Source organism: Lynx canadensis, chromosome A2, assembly GCF_007474595.2.
Source record: "Lynx canadensis isolate LIC74 chromosome A2, mLynCan4.pri.v2, whole genome shotgun sequence".
Taxonomy (NCBI): Eukaryota; Metazoa; Chordata; class Mammalia; order Carnivora; family Felidae; genus Lynx; species Lynx canadensis.
The window spans coordinates 11,322,827-11,340,305 of record NC_044304.2 but is presented as its reverse complement, the minus strand read 5'-3'; the positions used below and the strand labels follow the sequence as shown (position 1 = coordinate 11,340,305).

At 46.1% G+C, this 17,479-nt stretch overlaps 1 protein-coding gene across 4 annotated transcripts in view; it reads left to right on the top strand.

Annotated features, from left to right (window-relative positions):
* Positions 1 to 3,048: 3,048 nt before the first annotated feature.
* Positions 3,049 to 17,479, top strand: part of BRD4 (bromodomain containing 4) — an 86,555-nt gene continuing 72,124 nt past the window's right edge. For 2 of the 4 annotated variants that reach the window (XM_030302957.1, XM_030302947.1), the window contains exon 1: positions 3,050 to 3,269. The gene's annotated coding sequence lies outside the window, so the exon portion shown is untranslated. Of the gene's footprint in view, positions 3,270 to 3,677; positions 3,743 to 17,479 lie in introns of those variants that run through there. The other 2 variants (XM_030302937.1, XM_030302943.1) reach the window with 2 other exon arrangements.

Below are 17,479 nucleotides of genomic sequence, written 5' to 3'. Positions count from 1 at the left end.
GGCACATGGGTGGCACAGTCAGTTGGGCATCCAACTTTGGCTCAGGTCATGACCTCGTGGTTCGTGAGTTTGAGCCCTGCGTCGGGCTCTGTGCTGACAGCTCAGAGCCTGGAGCCTGCTTCAGATTCTGTGTCTCCTTCTCTCTGTGCCCCTCCCCCACTCACACTCTGTCTCTCTCTCTCTCTCAAAAATAAAGATTAAAAAAAATAAATAAAAATAAAAAGAAACTGGTAAAATTAAATTTAATAATATATTTTATTTATCCCAACATATAAAGTATTATTTCAATAGGTAATCAAATACAAAAAATTAAAAAAATATATTTTACGTGTTTTTTTCACATTAAATCTTTTTTTTTTTTTTTAATGTTTATTTATTTTTGAGACAGAGAGAGACAGAGCATGAATGGGGGAGGGTCAGAGAGAGGGAGACACAGAATCCGAAACAGGCTCCAGGCTCTGAGCTGTCAGCACAGAGCCCGACGCGGGGCTCGAACTCACGGACCGCGAGATCGTGACCTGAGCCGAAGTCGGCCGCTCAACTGACTGAGCCACCCAGGTGCCCCACATTAAATCTTAAAAAAAAAATTTTTTTTTAATGTTTTTGAGATAGAGACAGAGCATGAGCGGGGGAGGGGCAGAGAGTGAGGGAGACATAGAATCTGAAGCAGGCTCCAGGCTCTGAGCTGTCAGCACAGAGCCCGACGCCGGGCTCGAACTCACGGGCCATGAGATCAGGACCTGAGCTGAAGTCGAACGCTCAACCCACTGAGCCACCCAGGCGCCCCTCACATTAAATCTTTGAAATGCAATGTGTATTTTACACTTACAATGCATCTCAATTTGGGCCAGCTACATTTCAAGCTCTCAATAGACTTGTGTGGTCCTATCAGACAGCACAGGTCTAATACACCTCGAAGAGATTAACAGTGGTTATGCTGGTGAGGGAGGGGAAGAGATAAGAGGGATACTTAATTTTTCCTCTATATTCTTTTGTATTTTTCAGGTAAAATGGTTAAATGTGTTATTTTACTTAAAACTAGTAATACAGGGGCACCGGGGTGGCTCAGTTGGTTAAGCGCCCGACTTCTGCTCAAGTCATGTTCTCACGCTTCCCGGGTTCCAGCCTTGCATCATGCTCTGTGCTGACAGCTCAGAGCCCGGAACCTGCTTCGGATTCTGTGTCTCCCCCTCTCTCTGACCCTCCCCTGTTCATGCTCGGTCTCTCTGTCAAAAATAGATGAACGTTAAAAAAAGTTTTTTTATGAATATATACTTAAAGCCATGCAGAATTATAGTATGTACTTCATGGCTCATTCCTTAATATTTTTATTAATCTCTTCTGGTTTTTAATACTGCAAACACAGGAATAACAAGAGAAAAAAATAAGAACTTATTCAAAATGTGAACTATTAAAAACAAAATTTGTTATTAACCTAACTGGATAAATATTTTCTGAGTTTAAGATCCCTGTGAGGAGTTAGGCTCTGCACTATGGAAGACAAAAAGAATAGGACATTGTTGTTTTAAAAGCTTTTGGAATTGCCTTTGTAGTTTGTATATTCTGTCTAAAATGACGTGTGATTGTAGAGTAAAACAAAAAATTTTATGTGACTGGCAGCTCCAAATTACTTCCAAAAACATCATCAGAAACAAAAATAGATAGTGCAAGAAGACAACTATGGGAAGGGCAGCTTAAAATGGATATATTCTAGTCTTCTTAAAAAAAAAAAAAAGTTGTTATTCCATATTCACATAGCCCTGCACACCTTCTTATTCTTTTTGCCTTTCTGATTCTCTTCCACAAATTGTTGAGCGGGCAAAATAAGGAGCCAGAAGTTATTCACAAACTTCGATATTCTGTAATACATAATTAGAAGGAAGCTAACTAATAAATCAGTTGCAGTCACTTCCTTTATTTCTTGCACTTAATTATTCGTTATCTTATGCTTTGCTAAAATAACGGATGCAATTAAGTCCTTACTTTGCCCGGGACCCAACAGTGATTTATGATTGACCTTGAAGAGTGAGCAAACACTACGACGGAGACAAAACTACTTGCTATTCTGTATTAATATATTCTGACAGAAGGGGCTGTCGGGGAATTTTTAGACTTTTTTACAGAACGGCATTTGCAATTTCTAAAAGAGGGGGAATAAAAACGCTAAAAGAGTGACGCTAAGGGCAAAAGGGAAAGGTTTTGCTTTCCCGTTTGAAAAATTTCACAGGATCATCATTTTATTTATTTCTTAATTAATTTTTTTCAGTAAGCTCTCCGCCCAACGTGGGGCTCGAACTCACGACCCCGAGACCGAGAGTCCCACCCTCCACCGACTGTGCCGGCAAGGCATCCCCAGAATCCTCTTTAAAGCGCAAGCGACCTAACCCTTATCCCCCCACCCCACCCCCTGCCCCGGCCCTGTGGAGCGGACTTGCTCTGCGAGTATCCAGGCCCGGCTGGGGAGGAGGGGGGGCGGCTGGAGGGACAGCGCTCCCGGCCCCTCGGACGCCAGCAGCGGCGGGCGGGGACACACGCAGCCGCGGCCCCGCGCACCGTCACCTCCGCCCTCCCCCTCCGACCGGCGCCCGCACCCCCGCCGCGGCTCGCGGACCGAAGGGTCCCAACCTCGCTCAACACACTGCCCCCTTCCCACCCGGGGAAGGGGGCCCTACTCGGCCTCTGCCACGAGTCTCTAGGGTCTTTCCACACCTTCCTCCCTCTCGCCGAGGGTCGCATCAGCAGACCTTTCTTAAATTTTGTTCGTCTCTCTCTGCCTTCAGATCTTCTCAGACCCAGCCTTCAGCCTGAGGGGTCTCCCCTCGGTCCTCTCCCTCGGTCTGCCGAATCCCTGCACCCTCCCCCACCGAGGGGTTCCCCCCCTACCCCGGGCGCCCCCCCCACCTCCACTCACCTCGCGCCCGCCAGCTCTCCCGAGCTGGCTGGCGCCGGGCGCGGTCGCGGGACGCGCACGCCGGGCGGCGGCGGGGGGCCGCGCGCGCAGCGTACGCGGTGACGTCAGTGCGCTGGCGGCGGCGGCGGCGGCGGCGGCGGCGGCAGGGCTGTTTGTTCTGCTCTCCCGCAGCCGAGGAGCCGAAGCGGTGGCTGCGGCGGCAGCGGCTGCCGGCAGTGCCCGCAGGCGAGCGGGGCCTGTGAGCGCGGCGGAGCGGCGGGGGCGGCGGGCGGGCCCCGGCGCCGCGCAGGCAGCCCGAAGAAGAGGGGGCGGCGGCAGCGGGCGGCCGGCGGGGGCGGCGTGCGGCCTAGCGTCTCAGGTGAGGACCGGTGCCCTTCTGGGCGGCGGGCGGCGCGGGGCGGCCGGCGGGGACCCGCGGCGCGGCCCGCGTAACCTGCATTGCGTAATGGGGCCGGTGCGCCAGCACCTACGCCATCGGCGCGGCGCGGGGGCGGGGAGGCCGGGGCGACGCGGGCTCGGGCCTGCGGGCCTCCCGCGTCCGCGCGCCGTGCCGCTTGCGCCCGGCCGGGGCCGCCTGCGCCGTTGGCGTCGGAGTGGCCGGGTCGCTTGCGGGTGCTCGGTCGTTGGCGCCGCCGCCCCCCGGCTTGGGCCGGCCGGCGGGGCGGGGGCGCGGGTGGGGGGCGCGGGCGCCGCGGCGGGGCGGGTGGCCGGGGGCGGGCGGGGGGCGGGCCGAGGCGCCCGGCACTTCCTGCCGCCGCCATTTTGTCAAGTGAGGAGGAGGAGGAGGAGGAGGAAGCGGCCGCCGCGGGCTCCGCGGCGCGCCCGGCCCCGGTAAGTACGGGCCCGGCGTGGTCGCCACGGGCGCCGTTGTCCCCATCCGCGGCCCCCCGGGGCTGGCTCGGCCGCTGCCCGGGCGCTCACGTGGGCCGGGCTCAGCGCGCGCTCCCCTGTCGCCTGGGTCCTCCTGCCCGAGCTGGGGCAGCGCGCCCCCGCCCCCATTTCCTCGCCTTCCCGGCGGTCCCCGGAGCTCTGCGGAGAATGGGTCTGGTCCCCAGGGGGAGGGAGGAGGCTGCCGCGGCACGCCTGTCGGGAGACACCCCCGGGGGTGGGAGCGGTGCTGTGTGGGGCGAGCCTGACCCCCTTTACCTACCCACTCCCAGCCTGGCAGCCGTGCGCTAGGCGCTTTGTTTTGCTCGGTCGATGCTCGCTGGCGTCCTTGCCACGGCCTCTTCTGTTCGATGTGTTGTCTGGGGTGGTGGTTTGGGGTGGGGATGTGGGGGAGTTGTGATTCAGCGAAATAAAATGACACAGCCCCCCCCCCCCAAAAAAAAAAAAGAAAAAGAAAAACGGAAACAGCACAACTTCACTCGGCTGCCCCCAAGGCCCGGCCTTGGATGAAAATGGGAAATCCCAGTTTGGTATAGTGGACAGTGTAAATACTTGCATTCAGGCCCGTGGATGAGTCATGTGCTTTTGCTAAGTGGCTGACCTCCCATTTACTCAGGACCACAGCATTGTTTTTTGAAATATTATTTTTATTTTTCACTCCGTGTTTTCTGCAACCTGGTGAGGTGTGTGGTCTTGGTCTTTGGGTTCAATTTGGTGTGTGTGTCTTGGATGCAAGAAGTGACCTCTTGGAGTCTGTGCTTTCTGAGAATTGAAGTGTCTTTGCTTCCCTTTGGGAGGGCTCTACCTGTCCGTGTTTGCAAAAACCAAGTCTCTGTGCCTGTAAGTCAGTGGCTCTTTGGTGGTGTAATAATGGTTGGGAGATTTTTATGAATGGGGCTGTCAAGTTCCCTAAGTTGTTAGTCCTTAGAGTTTGTAGTCTGTTAGTGGGAAAGCTATACTCGACAGGATTTATGAATGTTTTCAGTTCTAAGTGGGTTTTGGGTGGTGGTACAGTCTGTTTTATGATCTCGCCAGTAACTTAATACAGCATTCTTCCTCTCAGTTTAATTTGGGTGGGGATTATCTTTCCTTCAAGGTATTACAGATAACCAAGCTCTTCTCCCCCAAAACTTCAACCTGAGGAAGATAAACCTCTCAGATGGTTCCCATTGACTAAGTCCAGAAGGAAAAGCGTGATCTGAAACAAAATGCATTGCTCCTCTGTTATCCACCATACCCCTTTCCTTGGTAGGAAACATAGTATCCAAGAGGTCAAGCTGTGGAGAAAAGCACTTAAGTTCATGTTAGTTGGTTTTAACTGGAAGGAGATGATCCCACCTCTGTGTATCTAGCTAGAATTCAGCACAGCCAATTTGCTGAAGAGGAGGAGCTCTGCCTACAGATGAACGTTCGAACTTGAAAGGGGCTACATATTAAGGACAGGTTGGCTGTTCTAGGGTGCTAGTATGGCTAGCTTCTCTAGCTTGGATGGGGATAAGGAGAAAAGAAAAACTGTTGAAGAATTGCAAGAGAATTGCAAGAGAATTGGCGGCTGCTTTGTAAAATTGCCACTGAATTATTGAATTGTTCAAAGGAATTTAGACTTTGTTTCCAAAAGTTACTCTTTTGAGCCAGTTGTTGTGATCTTTGTACTAAATTGCACTTTTGTTTTTGAAGGTTGGGGGGGATGCAATATTTTTCTGTTACACAATTCAGGTTATTGAATGACTTGAGATTTACAGACCTAGAAGATTGGAGTCCTTGTTCTTAATTTAAAGTAAAAACCGTTTGGTACATCAATGATTTGTAGACTCTGGGCTGTTAAATCCTTTGACAACCCGCTGTCATGTGTCAGTTGTAAAGTGTTTCAATTTCCGATTTTGAATGAACTTACAAAGTAGATGTTTGTCTTTGTGTTCCTGGCAAATGTATAAGAAGGAAAGAAAAGCTTGACATTGGAAAGTGCTACTAATATTTCATAGATCTTTGTGAGTTTTGTTGGTTCGCAAAGACTGCGCGTTTGCAAGGTGAGAATTGTGGGGATTCTTTGCAGATGCTGACAGTTCGTTTTTAATTCATTAGACATGAGTTTGTAAAAATAAAATTTTAAGTTATTTTAATTTTTTACTGGAATGTGAGTTCCATGCGGGCAGGGTTTTGTTTGCTTGGTTTTACCTATTTTAAGTCCCTATTGTATTCTCAGCGCCTAGAAGAGGACCTAAAATATTCTTAGAGTGAACAAACTGGAAAGATAAGTGAGCAAGAATTTGGCATGTCCATGGGCTCCTCAGTAGCTCACTCAATTAAGTGTCTGACTTCGGCTCAGGTCATGATCTCACGGTTTGTGGGTTCGAGCCCTCCGTCAGGCTCTGTGATGACATCTCAGGGCCTGGAGCCTGCTTGGGATTCTGTGTCTTCCTCTCTCTGCCCCTCCCCTGCTTGCACTCTGTCTCTCTCACTCTGTCTCTCTCAAAAATAAACTTTTTTTAAAAAATTAAAAAAAAAAAAAGAATTTGGCATGTCCTTAATACCAAATGCAAGGAATTCCTCTTAATATTGTTAGGAGGGGATATAGTTGGTCAGTAGTGATTTGCAAGGAATGTGAATTTTAACTATGATGTTAAGGTCCAGAAATTGCAGTAAACTTATGGTCCAAGCAGTGTGGCATGCAGTTGCTTCTGTGCACTGTCTACTGTACATTTCCCACTTAGTTTGAAATGTGGTGAGTGGGTTTGGGCTGTGGTTCAGCATTGGCCTGGGAAAAGTATTTTTAAGAGGGAGATGAAGTGGGTAATAAACATGTATGGGTAGCATTTCTTAATGTGAATCTCATGTTTTTAATAAAAACTTGATTTGTGCGCGTGTTGTTAAACATTGAGTCTTTTTTTGTTGTTTTTGTTTTGTTTTTGTAATATTCGGGTTTCACGTGTATATAATTGCCCAGTCAGTTTCAAGTGATTAGTTCCTGAGCTCATACTATATTCACGGGGGAGACAAAAAGTGAGTTTTCTTTGGTAGGTTCATGTTTTGATGTATTCATTCCCCAACATTTTATTGAGTATAAATTGTATATAACTTGAGCATTACACTATTATTGTAAAATCCCACCAATCTCTTTCTTTTTTTTTTTAAGTTTATTTATTTATTTTGAAAGAGAGAGAACACGAACGGAAAAGGGGCAGAGAGAGAGAATCCCAGCAGGCTCTGTGCTGTCGGCACAGAGCCCAACGCAGAGCTGGAACTCACAAACTGTGAGATCATGACCTGAGCCGAAATCAAGAGTTGGATGCTTAACCTACTGAGCCATCCAGGTGCCCCTTTAAAGAAAGAACCGCTTTGTTGAGATACAATTCACACACGTTACAGTTCCCTGGTTTAAAGTGCACATTTCCTAGTATATTCAGAGTTGTGCACCGATCACCACAACCAATGTTAGAACGTTTGCATCTGTCTCAAAAGAAACCCCTATACATTAGCAGTCACTCTCCATCCATCCCTCCCCCCCCCCCCCGCAACACATGGCAACCACTAATCTATTTTCTGTTTCTATGAATTTGTGTATCCTGGATATTTCAAAAATCATACAATATATAGCCTTTCATGTCTGACCTCTGAGTATAACGTTTTCGTGCTTTGTGCTACAGCACGAATCACTGTTTCATTTCTTTTATTACTGAATGATATTCCATTATGTGAATACATGCCACGTTTCGTTTATCCATTCAGTAGTTGGTGGATATTTGGGTTGTTTCCACTTTGGCTGTTGTGAATGCTGCTGCTGTGAACATTCACGCACAAGATTCTGTGCGGACGTGTGTATTTTCTCTGGGGTAGCTACTTAACGAGTGTAATTGCTGGTCATGGTAACTGTTTGAGGGCGTGCAATGACTTTTTAACTGCCTTGATTTTCTAGTGTTTTCACAAGGGGTTAAAAGAAAAGCTTAATGGGTTATGGGTGTACCCATTACAAAAAAAATGAGGGAATGGAAGTGCAAGGATGTCTGCGTGTTGCATGTAGTACAGCCTGCCTAGTTTGATCCCAACTTAGTTTTTAAAAATTGTACATTCTTAGAGAACAGTTTAAAATGCTGGTAAGGCACAGAAAACCATTTGGAAGATGAACCCCAAACTTGTGTTGAAAAGGGTAACTGTTAAAACCCTTAAAATTTCTTTTTCAGCCTAAATAGGCTACAACTTCTCAAACTGCATGCGCACATCCAGCTTAAATCATGGGATATATTCTCTTCTAAAGAAATAGATAAAGTCCATTGTCACAGTTAGGGCAAACAGCCATCTGTCCAATTCTTGACTGAACCCTGAAAGGGAATAGTAGTGATTGGTTTATGTCATTTGAAAATGAGATTGTGAGATTTGTTTTTTCTTTAAGCAAAAACAAAGTAGTTCGTGGTCATTTGAAATAATTTGAAAAATAACAATGTTAACGTTAGATGTCAAAAACTGTCCTTTACCCTCATTTTTATTTCAATTTTTCGTGTTAGTAACAAAATTGATTATACTGTTAAGTTTTCTTTTTTTTTTTTTTTTAATTTTTTTTTTCAACGTTTATTTATTTTTGGGACAGAGAGAGACAGAGCATGAATGGGGGAGGGACAGAGAGAGAGGGAGACACAGAATCGGAAACAGGCTCCAGGCTCCGAGCCATCAGCCCAGAGCCTGACGCGGGGCTCGAACTCACGGACCGCGAGATCGTGACCTGGCTGAAGTCGGACGCTTAACCGACTGCGCCACCCAGGCGCCCCTACTCTTGAGTTTTCAAAAAATATTACGTTGTGAACATTTCCAGAATGCTCTATTTAAATAGTTGCCTAAATTTTATCATATGAATGTACCATAATTCTATTTTTAGACCTTGTCTTCAGGTTTCCTCCTTTTTCATGTCTAGAGAGGGAATCACTGGATCAGAGGGTGTGCATTCTTTCAAACTTGATACAAATCCGTTTTCCAGAAAAGTTCCATGAATGTCCCATTTCTCCAATCACAGCTTGACACAGGGTCTTGTTTATTTATTTTATTTTTTAAGTTTATTTTTGAAAGAGAGAAAGAGCAGGGAAGGGGCAGAGAGAGAGGGAGACAATCCCAAGCAGGCTCCACACTGTCAGCACGGAGCCTGATGTGGGGCTCGAACTCACAGAATTATGAGATCATAACCTGGGCTGAAATCAAGAGTTGGACGCTTAACCAACTGTGCCACCCAGGTGCCCCAACAGAGTCTTGTTTATAAGGCTGAGTTTTGGTTTTTTGTTTTTTAACGTCCCCCCTCCCCCTCAAAAAGCAATTGGGTAAAAACAGTGTCCTCTTTGGTGTGTTCTGAAGGCATCTGAGAAGCAGATGTGTCTTGACATCTTGCTCTTTGACCTTTCTACTCTCTCCTGTTAGACTTGGACTTTGTTTCCTGAAATCAAGCCTCAGAATTCCTAATCCTGTGATAGGAGCCTAGTGTTATCTGAATACTCTGGGGAAGGGTGACTGGAAAGGGCTTAAGCAGCCTGTTGGCATCCAGTCCTGTCTCATTTTTGCTGGCCCACTCCAAAGACTGATACCACAAGCATGTCACAGACCCCAGTTTGAATCCTGGCCCTGCTGCCAGGATTTCAACCTGTCTCAGCCTCCTGCAAATTTCACCTGCCCATTTTTCAGTTTAGAGTAAAATGAGGCTGTGCCCTCTCGCGGGTAGCTACTACGCACTTGCTGTCATTGCCCAGGGGGAAGAACAGAAGTGCGGAGAGGCAGCCAGGTCTGAGAGTAGAATGCCAGAGGGCCGCGAAGGTGTAGCTGCCGGCACTTCGGGATATTGTGCCGCCAGGTGCCTTCTAGAAGTGCCCCCCTCTCCCCCCAGCCTTGTTGTGTCTTCAGAATTGAACCGTGAGTGGAGATCATTTGGAGAAGGTGATTTCAAGTGAGGGTTGGATTTTTTGTTTGGGTTGGTTTTTTTTTTTGTTTTTTTTTTTTTTTTTTTTTAAGTGAGGATTTGTTTTTATCTGATACTGAGATTAAAAGTGGTGGTAATGGGATTAGGGGAAGTTCAGCTCTGAGGGCATTCACTCTGTGGTGTTGGCTGCAGCGTTTGGGGAAATGATCCAGCCGGGAAAGGTAATGTGTGTTCTTGGGCCTAAAATGTAACTTTTCTATTTCATTAAAAATGGATTATGTGAGTAAAGGCAGTGGCCAGGGTGCCAGAAGTCGCTGGTGGACTAAAATTTTTCTAGAGCATAAGCACAGCATCTCTCCCTACCTTCTTTGCCCCCTTTGGCCCTAATTTGAATTATGTTGACATCTGAGCTTGAAAAAAGGATTCTGGTCTCCAGGAAGGTTTGTGTCACAAGTTGGGATCTCCCTGGAAGAGAGGCAGGCAGCTGGATGGACCAGGCAAGTGGAGTTCTGGATGGAAAGCTACAGTCCTGCTACTTTGGGCCTTGTTGACCACAAGAACTAGTTGATGTCAGTCACCCTTCCTGGGGACCATCAGGATCCAGTATCACATGGGGTGTTTTTTGTTTGTGTTAAACCCACCTGGAGAATATCTTTCAGAGATAAGCCAAATCTGAGCATTTGACTGCAAATTAAGGGTACTTGGATGAATATGTCATTTCTCTCTCTTTTTAAATTTTATTTCTTTTGAGAAAGAGAACACAAGCGGGGGAGGGGCAGAGAGCGAGAGAGAGAGAAGAGAGAGAGAATCCCAAGCAGGCTCCTCACTGTGAGTGCAGAGCCCCCGATGTGGGGCTCAATGTCAGGAACTGTGAGATCATGACCTGAGCCGAAACCCAAGTAGACGCTTAATTGACTGAGCTACCCGGGCGCCCTTCCCCCCATTTTTTCCTTTTGAACTGTGACATAATTACGAAGACTTTTTATAGTTCATTCTAGGTATAGGCCATTCTGTGATCTTTTTCTTGGAGAAGTATTGGCCTGTTTTGCATAATATAGGAAGTTCCAGGTCTTTGGGCTATGGAGAGCAGACTTGGTTGGAGCTGTGTCACTGGAGAGGAATAACTGTGGAGTCCACTGTCAGAGTTCAGTCCCAGCCCTGACCCCTTCTGGTCTTGACCTCAGGCAAGTTACCTAATGGTTCTAGACCTCAGTTTCCTTACTGGTAAAGTGGGGTCTGTATACCTGAGCATTGGCAGGTAGACAGAAGGTGGGGGGTGGTTAACATCTGTATTGTATTTAGATTGAGTGGGGTCTGAAGGGAGTGCTTGCTTTGTTCTGCCTGAAGGGCTTTGAGAAAAGCTGTCCAGGCTCTACTTTGCATGTGGTCACCTTCCTTGTCTTGGTGTCCACTTAAGGCTGAAACTCCTTGTTTGTTCCTTGTTGCTGTCAGGTCAAGAGGCACTGGCACACTGTGGAAGCAGTACCAGGGGAGAGGTGTTGGGCTTGGTATTATGCAATTTCCAGAAACAGAAATTAGTAATTCCCACATCCTCATGTGTGACTAATGTCCCCACTTGTCCTACCCCAGGCAATAACACATAACACACCTGTGGGCAAATTGGCCTTTGAGACTGTTTTTATTTTGTGTTCAAAGGGTGGGGGTGAGATAAATTTGGGGATTTTACATCTGAAACATTTTCATTGTTTTTTGAGGAAACATATTTGGTGGGAGCAGATTGTTACTGTGAGGGGTGAAACCGGAGAACTGAAGAACTGCAAGGAGGATGGAACCTGCCAGTGGTGGGGGGGGTGGGGGGGACGCGGGCGCGCGCACGTGCATGCACAAGAACTGGGTGCAGGGGCACGCTGTACTCACATTGGACTAGTCATGTATCCTCTCAAGACTCAATTTTTCATATGTAAAATGGGATAACAGGTTTGGGCTCCAGAGAACTTTGACCAGAATCTAGATTTTAAGAGAAAGTCACTCGTTTTATATCTGTCTTTTTCAAACTGTGGGTAATGATGTGAACTGAAAAGGTTGCAATCATTGTTTAAGGGGGAAAAAAAAGAAATGTTGGAAAGTGTCTCACACATTCAAGAGGATTTTATAAAACCTCTTTGATTTTATGTATTGTGATGTACATGATAAAATGTGTATGTTACTGTGGGTCATGTCAGAACAGTGTGAAATAATATTTTAGATAATATCCATTGTAACTGTGGGTACCTTAATGGTATTTTTTTTTTTTTAACCTTTTTGCAGTTTGTTTCTTCATCACTTGTCCAAGGGTGACTACTGTATATGCTTTCCAGTAGCAGGTGAATTGCATTGATCTTTAGTTTCTTTTCTTCCTTGTACCACTGTTTGCTAAACGCTCTGTAGGGGGTAGAGCGGCTCTGAGAGTTGAGGAAGCATGTAGTGCTGAAGGTTGTCAGCAGACTGCAATCCGCAAAACAAGAAGCATATAGTGTTTTGTGTGTGTTGTTAAAATTCAACTGAGTAAATTTTAAAGATCTTAGTTGGCTTTATTCAATGATTCATTAATTGGGCGACATCTCATCCAGTAAATAGAAAGGCGCTCCAAAGAGCTGTATAAAATGAAAGGTTTTTATAAGTAGAAGGGGGTGGGATGAAGTTAGAAATGCAAAGAAACAGGTTGTTTTAGGCAGGGTCACCTTCCTTTAGGGGCTGGGGTCTGTTGGGCAGATGACCTCACTAGTGCTGGCCAGGTAATTCCAGATTGGTTAAAAATTCCACCTCTCGCAGAAGTTGAAACCATGATTAGGTATTAAGTCTCAGTTTGGTGACTGTGGGGCTTAGCACAAGTGACTCCATTTAGGGCCTTTTGTCTCTTTAAGTGTGTAAGGCAAGCTACCTGTCCTTTATTCTCTGATACGTCCTCCCGATTTTTAAATTAAGAGGCCTCTCTCTCTCTCTCTCTGTTTTTTAAGGAAATAGTTGTATTGGTTAGGTCTTTCTGGTATAAGTAACAAACATAAAACTACTTAAAAGGGAAGTCTGTTGGGTGATGTGAACCTAAGTCTGGAGTGGGTAGGGCTCAGGCACAGTCGAATCTAGGGGCTCAAACAGGGACATCAGAGCTTGTTACCTATTTCTAGTATAGTGACCTCAAGGTCAAGATTGAATCTTCTCTTGGAATGCTGTCTGATGGCAGAAGACTCTGCCTTGGATCATTTCCCGTCATTGACCATGTGCAGAATGGGAATGCCAAACAACCTTGCCTCACACGTAGCACCTGTAGCCCATCTCTGCCCTCCATTTGCTCACCCCAAACAGTAGCTCCAGCAGCATCTTGCTCATCATTATGAGGTATGCTAGATGGAATACTTTGGTTGAGCAAGACGTCTACCTTTTACACTAGAAGTAGTGTGCTCCCTAACTGCAAACAAGAAATTTTGGATGGCTGAGAGGGAAGTTAATTTTCCATACGAAGTCATAAACTAGAATCCAAGAGTGAGTTATCAGGAAAAGGGTAAAGTGAAGATGGTATTAGGGATTACGTATTCTAAATCCTTTGTTAGAGGGTAAAATGAAAGCTAGGATTTATCTTACCAGGTCCTGGGTGCAGAGGGGCTGCTGTGGGGCTGAGAGAGGAGTCAAGCCAAGTCTCAAAGTCTCTTTTGGGTGGGTGAGATGATGTGGGTTCCCAGTGGTGATTGGAGCCAGTTTGGCAGAAAAATAGTCCTCGGGAAGCACAGGGGTGAGCTGGGCTTATACCCTCGAGGAAGCACAGGGCAAGACTTGGAAAAGAGACCAGGTAGATAAATTTCAGTAAGTGCTTCCATGAATGAAATTGTAATGGAGAACATTTCAGTAGACTGGGTTCATCTTTCATCCATGCCTGTGAAAGCTACAGTTGTAATTTTGCCATTTGCTAAGCTGTTTCTGTACTTAAGTTCGTTCTTGTAAAGTCTGCTGCTTGACATTCCTCTAGCATTACAAAAAGCCTGCTCAGATTTCCATAATCAAAAACAAGTGTTAAGCATTGTTAGGGTCATCGTTTTCCTACAGTTCTTACTGTTGGATTTATGCAGTCCTTTAAGGAGCTCAGAAATAATTGAGGATCCAGTGGCCAAGGATGAGACCAGCCCTGCCTCTCACTAGAACTTCAATTCTTAGCTTGAGGGAAGGTCAGAGGTCATCTTGAGACTGTGTCAGATGCCGTGGGTCCTTTCTCCAGGAAAAATGCACATGCATGAACATTGAACCGTTGAGGGAGACAGTTTTCAGAACCCTAAAGTCCATCCGAGGAGTATGTACTAAAGTGAATTTCCTGGATTTTACTTTGAGAATGAAAAATGTATTATTACGTTAATTGAAAGGCTCTTGGTAGTTTTGAAGACTTTTGTTTTCGCACTAGCTTGCTTTCGCAGGCATTTATAAATTTATGACTTGGAAACAACGTGGAACGCCCATTTTGGTTTGTTCTTGTAAAATCTTCCAGAGGGTTTTATAGAGCTGTCAACCTGGAGTGTCAACAGTGGTGCAGACTTCCTCGATACCCCTGTGCATCCCTCTTTTCCAGCTTGTTTTCTTTCCTGGGGATGAGGAGTGTCAGAATGGGCCTATCTGTGTCTGCAGAAGAAGGGAGGTTTTTGTTCACTGAAGCTGCCGCTGTTTGTAAAACTGTCTCCAGGATTTGGTGTTGGCCTGGAGCCTTTTGCTGCAGAAGGTAGCCCAGTGGGCCACTAGCCAGCCTGTCATTTGGTGGTGTTGGGTGTGGGTATACTTGGAATTATGGCCGTGGGTCCCTGTTGTGGTTTAGTGCCTCCTTTCTGCTGTGGCACATTTGTTCATGCATACACCAGAACTACATGCTGAGGGATGGCAAGGGATCATTCTTCAGCATAATATGTTCATGCTTAGGAATAGGAACATGCTACTCCAGGTGGCGTGCGTGATGCCACTCTGCTGTCTCCCCAAATTCCTGCGTGGTGGAAGGAATAGGAACCTCATAAACTTGAATAATTCATACTTCTGTAATTGGGGCAGGGTTGTCAGAGGTTGCAAAAGAACTATTACTTCTAAGAATAGTGCATATTAAGACCTCCTTTGCTCCTTAATCTCTAAAGTTTGAAGATTAATCTTGTTATGTGTTGATGGATATTTAAGCATTTACTGTTGGTGTTGGCTTTAATTAATCCCATTGCTCTGCTCACTTGTATTACAGTCTTATTGTACAGGCATGATTTTTGTTACTTGAGCAGTTTCCCCTTTCTATTCTGTAATTAAGAGAAACAAGATAGAGTACACAGAAGTTTTGTAAAAGATGGTGCCATCCGTGTGTAGGTTGTTTTAATTTACAAGCTTCACTGAAAATTATTTGGCTCTCAAGTGCTTTCAGTTATTTAAAAAAACCTGCTAAGTAATAAAGTCGTGTATGTGTGTTCATTTGTTTTCCTTTTGACACTAGGAAACAATTGAGCTGACAGATTAGCTGTCTGGAAATAACACCACCTTTGTGTTCATCTATTTCAGAATCATAACACACATCTTTGTAATCCCAGGAATGCAGTTTTGAGTTACTAGTGTTGGAGCCCTCTTGAGTTGCAGCACATACAGCCTGTAGTTTAGTTTGCCCGTCCTCAGGGTCCTCTCCCAGGACATCTCTGGGCCTCTTTGCTGTGGGAACCCTGTGTGAACATCCTTCCCTTGTAGGTGTGAAAGCTGAATGCCCACCCTGGCCTATGGCTCTTTCCGCTTGCCTTCCAGACCCCCACATTCCCTTTGTTCACCTTGAGGCAGTGCTTTTCTTTTTATCCATGACCCTTTGTGAAAAGGTTCCCTGTGACAGGATAGAACTATCTTTTCTGAATGTATGTGGGCTTTTTGTTTTTTTGTTTTACCACTTGCCTGTTCTGAAATGGTGAAGTCAAACACGAGTCAACTGGCTGTCTTTGTCAGCCTCAGTATATGGAGCTGCAGTGTGGGTCTGTTTCCCACTATTTCCCCAGACTGGGAGCTTGAGCATACACGTTTATGAGCAGTCTGTTTTAGTGGGTATTTGAGTGGATACTATGGCCCAGGAGCTAGATTTCTAAGAAAAGCTCTATGTTTTCCTTAAGTCTTAAGAAAACAACTTTGCTAATGGGGTACTGGTATCATCTTGGTTTTGTAAAAGGTAGCTGGCGCCCAGAGAGCTCAGTCACTTGAGCAGGAGTGCAAGGGCATGGAGCTGGTAAGTGGTACGCCTGGCTCTAGAGCCCACGTGTGCACACGTGCGCGCTCTCTCTCTCTCTCTCTCTCTCTCTCTCTGTGTGTGTGTGTTTTTAAGATTTAACTAATCTCTACACCCATCGTGAGGGTCGAATTTACAGCTCTGAGATCAAGAATTGCATGCTCCACCATCTGAGCCAGCCAGGCACTCCCACATGCTCCTGACTTCGTTCTACAAGCTGTGGAAGGAGGGAATCGGCCACGTTCAGATGGATGGAGTGGTAAACGTGCACAAGATAGATCATGGGAGTGCTCGTGAGAGGTACAGGCCAGCCACTCTGAGAAGAGAGTCCTTCCAGCTGTGAGCATAGGAAAGGAGCTGGCATTTAGGCTGGTCCATCTTTGAGACAGCTGAGGTCTGGACAGAGATTTGGACTGTTCTGCAAGCAAGCACCTGCCCCTCGGAAGCACTCACGGAGGAGGGTCACGTCAGAGGAAGGTCATTACTCTGGCTGCAGACCTCTTTTTCATCTGGGTATCTGGTCATTAAATGCAGTGCCACCCTCCAGAGGAGTCTCATGAAGACATTCACATGAGTGGAATTAAACTTCACCTGCCTTGATTTGGTTTCACCTCCATTTTTTCCTTGTTACTCTAGTGAAAGTCTGTGAATTCAGACAAAGGAGTTGGGGGAGTCAGTAAGCTGGAGTAAACTTCATCTTTAGCCCATGTGCCCTGGACTTGCTACATCAGGGTGTGAACTGGATGATCTGCTAGGATTATGGTGAGTCTCTATCTCAAGGTGCTGCTTATTGTAGGGTGCGATTGCGTTCCAGCTCATGGGTGTTTATTTCCCACTTAGGGACTGTTGTTTAAAGGGAATTTCCTGCCTGAAGCAAACAGGCCAAATTCTGCCAGGGTGTGTGTGGGACTTACTAGATAATGGGGCACTGTGCTGTATCTTGTGTGTGCAGTGAGAATTCAGTGATGAATAAAAGTGTTTCCCATGTCTGTATGCTGAGTACAATTAAATCATAACTGGGGGCAGAGTGAGGCAAGTGTTTAAGGGGGTCCTAATATGTCCAGTGGTGGGCAGTGGCCCAGTGCTAGAAAGGTGGTAATTCATTTAATAAGAGTGCCCCAGGGGCGCCTGGGTGGCGCAGTCGGTTAAGCGTCCGACTTCAGCCAGGTCACGATCTCGCGGTCCGTGAGTTCGAGCCCCGCGTCGGGCTCTGGGCTGATGGCTCAGAGCCTGGACCCTGTTTCCGATTCTGTGTCTCCCTCTCTCTCTGCCCCTCCCCCGTTCATGCTCTGTCTCTCTCTGTCCCAAAAATAAATAAACGTTGAAAAAAAAAAATTTTAATAAGAGTGCCCTGAAGAAACATCATTTTAGTTTTAAAACCTTTTTTTTGACTTTTTAAGATGACAAATGATTTCGTTGAGTAAGAGTTTGGCTCTGAGTACTGTGAGAAAAATCTAGTAAGAGAAAATGGTAGAAGTGGTTAAACAGACTTCATGCAAAACTGAAAACTAGACCAGTAAGCTAGTTGGAATATGATCAGAAGGTAATAGATCTATTGGAGCAAAATTCTCCTGCTGCTTTAAAA